The sequence below is a fragment of the Hydractinia symbiolongicarpus genome, chromosome 3, assembly GCF_029227915.1.
Source record: "Hydractinia symbiolongicarpus strain clone_291-10 chromosome 3, HSymV2.1, whole genome shotgun sequence".
Lineage (NCBI taxonomy): Eukaryota > Metazoa > Cnidaria > Hydrozoa > Anthoathecata > Hydractiniidae > Hydractinia > Hydractinia symbiolongicarpus.
Window position 1 is genome coordinate 18,831,044 of NC_079877.1, and position 6,639 is coordinate 18,837,682.

Sequence of the window (6,639 nt, forward strand, 5' to 3'; positions counted from 1 at the left end):
TTTTGTAAAAGCTTTTAGGGAAAGTACAATGTTTAAAATGCATAAAGAACTTATTTTAATTGATCTGTGCTTGCTGTTGCAAGCCTTTTTTTGACCCGTAAAAAAATGTTAATATTTGAGATGTGTTTTTTCTGACTTTATTATTATTGTCGGTGTTGTAATTATTGGTGTTGTTGTAGTCAATGTTGTGACTGTCAATGTTGTACCTTTCCATCAACTAGATTTTACACCTTGCAAGCTGTTGTTTTTTATATTTTGTGTAAGGTTTTCTTGGGAAGATTTCATGCGATTTGACATTAGACATTTTGTGTAAGATTTTAGGATATTTTATGGAAACGGTCTTTTTTTTTCTTTTGGTAAAGGGCAGTATTTAACATACTGAAATATTTGCTGATCTCATCAAAATTTAAATAACAGATCTTTCCTATTGTTCTTCTGCATAAGTGGATTTTTACACGGGCCTTATCGGCTAGTCTAAATAATACGAAGACTGTGTCTGTGTATCTGTCTGTAACTGGCAAAGTAGATGTGTTTATTTTCCTTTGTTGTAGACGAAAAAATTATGTCTTAAATGTTAATGGAAAATTTAACGTCGCAACGTTAACACTAATTTATTGTTAAGAAGCTATTACAATCCACTTAAAATTTTGAGGCCAAATAACTTGGAAACGAGATGGTGATGTCAGCCATTTTTTACCGCGTGGGTAACTAGGGACAACCTAGGACTAAACGGGGTAAGTTTTCTAATCCTTGGTCCCCAAATCCGTTTCGAAATGGACGGGTTGATGATTTCATGATCCAAGATATAGCGGGGCCACTATGTACCAATTTCAAGCTTCGTGTGCACAGACTTGTTAGTAGCAATTTTATAATTGAAATGAGTTAATTGATAGGTCAGGAGTACAAAAAACTAGGGGGCATTTTTTTCCATTATGGGCGTGGTCCCTGGATGACGTTAGCACTTTCACAGTCAGCAAAAAAGAGTCAAAATTTTCCAAATTTTTTGATTGCATTCGATAAAGCATAAAAAATACTTCAAAAAGGTATAAGAACTATATCGTGAAAATAAACCATTACAGAGATACGGGTTTTAAAAATTTGAAAATGAGGGGGTAAAGCTTATATAAAACTTGTTTCATTTTTGTGTAAATGTAGTCAAAACCCTCTTTAGTTTTTATTATTTTTTTGCATCACTACCGGCCTGATTTAACAGACGCCATTACATTCAACAACTGATATAAAATTGTAATTGTCATTTCTGAACCAATACCTTGTAATAACCCCCTGGAAATAATAAAATGAGAGTTCTGAGTCCGTTTCTGCGAAAAAAAGGTTTAAACGTTGAAAAAATATTATATACTATAGAAAAAAAATATCATTAAGCAAAATCTTCATCTGATGATTTGTCCAAGTCAAACTCTTCATTCTGGAATAAACAGTCGTCACGTATTTGTACAATCGACACATTTGCACAAGTCTGTGCACCCAAATTCATTTTTTTTTACACTTACATCGATTTTTAGCGCATTTTGTTTTGCAATTATTGTTATTTCAAATATTTATATAGGATATAGCCACTTCAGTGTTTGAAACACTGTTATTAATGTGGGTCCTGTGTTCGGAATGTATACATTAGGTATACACCGGCATTACCTACCCAATTTCCCTCACATGGCATGGGTTGACCTGTAGCTGTAGTAAAGACACTTGCTAAACATGCCCGCGCTGTGGACCGAGCCGGGGACCTTGTGATTACAAAGTGAAATCCATAATCACAAATCACAAGGACACGCGCCACAGGAAGAACAACAGCATAGTTCCAAAAGTGCCATGGGAGCAGGTAAGTTGTCAGTCATAATGGGTGTCAACGCTAAATCAACATCTTCCCATCCGTAATTCACTGGTAAATATGTTTGAATGAGTTGTAACCCATCATCATCATTTCTCTATAAGTTCTAGTATTCTCAGCTATTAGCTCCTGGACGAGGTTACCATAGAGTCCTTCCTCTTCCCTTCCTTGAATCCATTTTCTGGTAGGGCCTTGCTTTCTTTTTTCAGCGTCATCTATTACCAATGCCAGCAATAAACATGCTACAGCTTCCTTCTCCGCCATTTTGAAAAAAGAGAATGAATGGCCACGTTTCAATAGGATATGGTTGCTCAAAATGTTGACGAGAATGTTGAGGAGGGTATAGCAAATCGTATCAACATGTTGCTCAAAATGTTGACCGAGAATGTTGATTAATTTGGCCCGGGCTTAAGAAAAGGATTTTATTGTCATTATTAGAAACTGAGAGATCCTCTCTAACTTTGAATGAGAGGGAATCATGCACAAACCCACATATTCCATCACCTGTTTTGCCTGTTTTGCGCTCAAAATGGATGCTTTTATAACCAGTGAGCTGGGAGTTATGATCACAATTAAAGAATTCGTTAGATAACCATGTTTCTGTTAAGACAATGACCTTAAATGTTTGATTTGTCTGTATAAGAAAATGTCTAAAAGACTCAAATTTTTTTTGCTTCTGATATTTAAATGGAGTGCGGAAAAGCTGCCTGTCGTGATACTAAAGTCTGAGCAAATTTGTTCCATATTATAATACGGTGTATTATAATATGGAACAAATTTGGTTGGTTTTCAAAAAGGTTTTTGTCCGTATCTAGATTGTCTGAATGCGTAAGAGTGACATCATTAAAAATGTTGGAAATAATTTTTCATATGTGGTTACAGATTCCATTGTAAAGAGAATGTTAATTTATGTATCATCTTGAAATGTTTTTAAGAATTCCATTGTGCAGCAAACACTTGCGTCAAAAAGTATTATTTTTAGAAGAAGAAAATATTTTAAAAAGGTACTGAATGTGCACAACAAAAATGTGTGTAAAAGTACAAAATATAAAAAAAAATAAAAAATCCTGAAAAGGAAGTGTAAAAAATAATTACCTATCATTTTCAACGTTTTCCTTTCCTTTTATTAATGTCTTATAATGTAGCTTCGACTTTATTCCTTTATCCCGCAGATACTTCATTTCTTTGGTTGCGATGGTTACCCGTTGCTAGGAGACGTATAGGCAAAATATGACATTTTGCTGCTTGACGCCTAACCAAATAACTGAATAACATGCGTTATTTCAATCGCCTTTTTGGCCGCTCAAGGGTCACGTGTATGGATTGAGTAAAGCGCATTCTCGCAAGGCTGACTCGTCTTCCAGAGAACTGATGCGGTATTTTTTGGACGACAGAAAGGTAAAACAGGGCGAAACAGGCAATATCTCGACAAAATAACTGAAAGACAAAAATTCGATTTCAAAATCGGTTTCATTTAAACACTAGGTGGTACTAATGCCTGCGTCCACAGAAGAAATTGTAAAGCGTGAGTGCTTCGATCTTGAGAATTCTTGTTTCGCCTGGATTCCGAACTTAAACGGCAAAAGAACTTGTTTAAAGATTATTTTATGGACATTCTTGACTTGTGGATCGACAAAGGGATCGACTATTTCGATCTGAAAAGCCTTTGATGTCGCCGAAATTTTTTTTTTAAGGTACTGAAAAAAGTATGTCTAATCTGCCAGAACTAACACAGCGGTTTTACTTTGTTTATGTCACGTGATGACAAATGACGCCACTTGATTTGCTGAATGAACTTTAACGGGTGATTTCTCAACATGGCTATCCTCGATACAAAAACAACAACAAATGCAACTAAGGTCCCTTTGTCTTCTTGTGTTAAGTATCTTTGAAAAAAAAGAAAAGTCCAAGTAAAAGAAGTAGAAGTAGAAAAGTAAAGTTAGAAGCCACGAGTGGTTACTTCGGAAGTAAATAGTGGACCTAGAAGTAGAAGAGTAAAATTAGAAGTAAAAATTTGGATTCACAAATTATAAGAACTTTGATATTTTGAGACGTGCGGTTTTTATGTCGGTAGAGCTACGTGTTACTTTTTTATGTAGCACATATTAAGTTTTCGCATGGAAAAGTAACTTGAAGGCTTTAAATTCTTAAAGTTTTATATTTTACCGCGTTTTTTATAAAAAAAGCTAGCATATTTGTTTACATTTTTTGCATAGTTAATGTATCCCCTGGTGCGTAACTAATGTATTTGTCCTAAAATTCAAAATGCTACAAAAAGCTGTTAGCTGGCTGCCAAACAAATGTGCTGGCGAAACAGAAAATTTTGGTTTGTCGAACTTACTGCAAATGTCATAATTTTTACATTGCTATTGTTTCTCTATGTGTTTTACTAAGCATTACCAAGATAATTTTTCTTGTATACTTTAGTTGTAAGACAATACAATATGTTAGTACCTTTTCTGTTGCTGGAACATAAAATTCTGCACGCTGATGTTTTGCCATTGTTGGTCGCATAAATTAACGTATGACGCGTTCGCATAATCTGGCCATATATTGGCCAAAAAATCACTCAATGATACCAGGGTATTTTTCGTCGTCTTTTCTCATATCAAAAAGAGCAAATAACACTAGAGACGAGGGTGGACTTTAATCTCCAGAAGTTGTGTTATTTAAACAACGCAACAGTAACTGTTAAAACTGAGGCAAAGGAGCTGACGGTTTAACTTTATTCTCTTAAACCTTGATACCGATATTTTATAAACGATTAATATATATACATAAAAATATATTAGGCAATTACGCTGTTTCTCTTTCTTATATTATCAGTATAACGATGACGCTGCCACTGTGACTGTGGAAGGTGGAAGGGCATTTCGTGCCATCTCCTTACTCTTAACTAACGCTGTAATGTTATTTATTGAAGTGTCTAGTATTTCTGCCATACCGAGTATTTCTCTACGAATATCAGTGTCCTCGATACCAGCGATAAGCACATCGCGAATGATGGAGTCGGTGAAGTCGACTTCGTTATTGCATAGGCATCTTTTCCTGTACTTGCAGGTTTCGGCCTTCTCGCGAACACATGCTGCAAATGTTCGGAATTGCTCATCGCGCTCTTGCTTCATGATCATGTGTTCCGCACGTGTGACTCCCTCCGCGACAGCAAGGCTTTTCATGGCAGCAAGGGCGTTTGGTGTAGGTTTGGACACAATTTCTGGATCAGTATGTAATAAACTGTCCCCCAGTGCCTCGATAGCACATTGGAAGAGTTGTGTGGAACAATTGTTAGCATTAAGACCGGATCTAATAACGAAGGCATCCCAACGGCGAATGAATAAGTCCACTCATCTAGGTTAAGACCTGCATCATTCTTGGTCGCTCAAGCTTTGGCCTATGCGTGGCTGCGGTGCACGGCCTATGTGAATGGTACTGTGTGCAGATAACAATGTACATGCAATTGTCTCTGAGGATTCATGCAGAGTCTTGTAAATACAACCTGGTACAGGGCACTCTATCATAACCATGTCTCAATGTTTATTAGTCCAGTAAGTTTCAAGTTTAACATGAAGAAATGTCCTTTTCATCTATATACTTTATATATGTATTTAATAAATGTAAACTAAAATAACAAGGTGAAATATATAATATATAACTACAATCCTACAGTAAACTGTTGCCATGTTGTTCTTAATTATATATATATAAACTGCAACCAAGACAAGAAACCCTTTTTTCGCAGATTAATATTTAGAGATTTTGCAGGATCTTATTTCGTAAAAGGGACAATATTTAATATCATTTAACGATGTAAATAATGGGTTAAGTTAAAGCTGGTTTATTATATATATACGCGCAGGGTATTAATTCCAAAAATGCTATTTGTACTTAGCCAATATATGTGAAAATATGCTGGTGGAGCATAATCACTCACTGGCATAAAATAAAAATAGGACATTTTGATATTAAATTTTCTAAGTATGGTACATTGGCCTTAGGAAAAGTGATTTGTTCAAAAACCTTACTTGTTTGTTCTTATTTGATCTAGATTTAGAAGTTACATGCTATTAAATATATATTTTAATTTCATTTTTAAAAGATGCCTATTATAGAAGTTTACTTACTTGCGTTACTTGTGTTGACAATTTGCTAAAGGTGACAATGGGTTGCCGCCTTTAGCAAATCCTCTCACTCCAGGATTCCAGCCTGAAATGAACGTAAAGGACATAGCTAACACTCTTTTGGGGTCCAAGTATTGTACCATGTCCACAATACTGTTTGATGTAAGAGTTGTGTACGGATTATCAGGGATCAACGACAGGAAATTATCCAGCTGATTTTTGAAGCAACTTGTAGTACATTGAGTGATTTGTCTGATCTCTTTCGACATTTGGTTGAATAAACGAGATCCATTGGTTCGAAAGCTGGTGAATTTCAAGGATTAGCTTTGGGGGTTTTGAGGTTTTCGATTCTATATAACAGGAACGCCCTTTTCTGTTAGCTGATTTTACAATTATGGGCACAGAAAGGTTGGGAACTAGATTTTCAAGGATTTTCCATACATATATAATACAGTATCAATGCGTGTACCCAAAGGGCCATCCAATTTCTCGTTGATAAAACTTGGTTTTTGGCACAGAAAATGTCAATATCCTTATCTATTTAACAATTAGCTCACCTAGTGTTTCCAATTTTGAATTTCCATTCGGGTGAAATCGAATTTTGGAATTTTGGATTTTTTTCAATTTTGGATTTTCAATTTTTCAATTTCGAATTTTGAATTTTCATTTTTT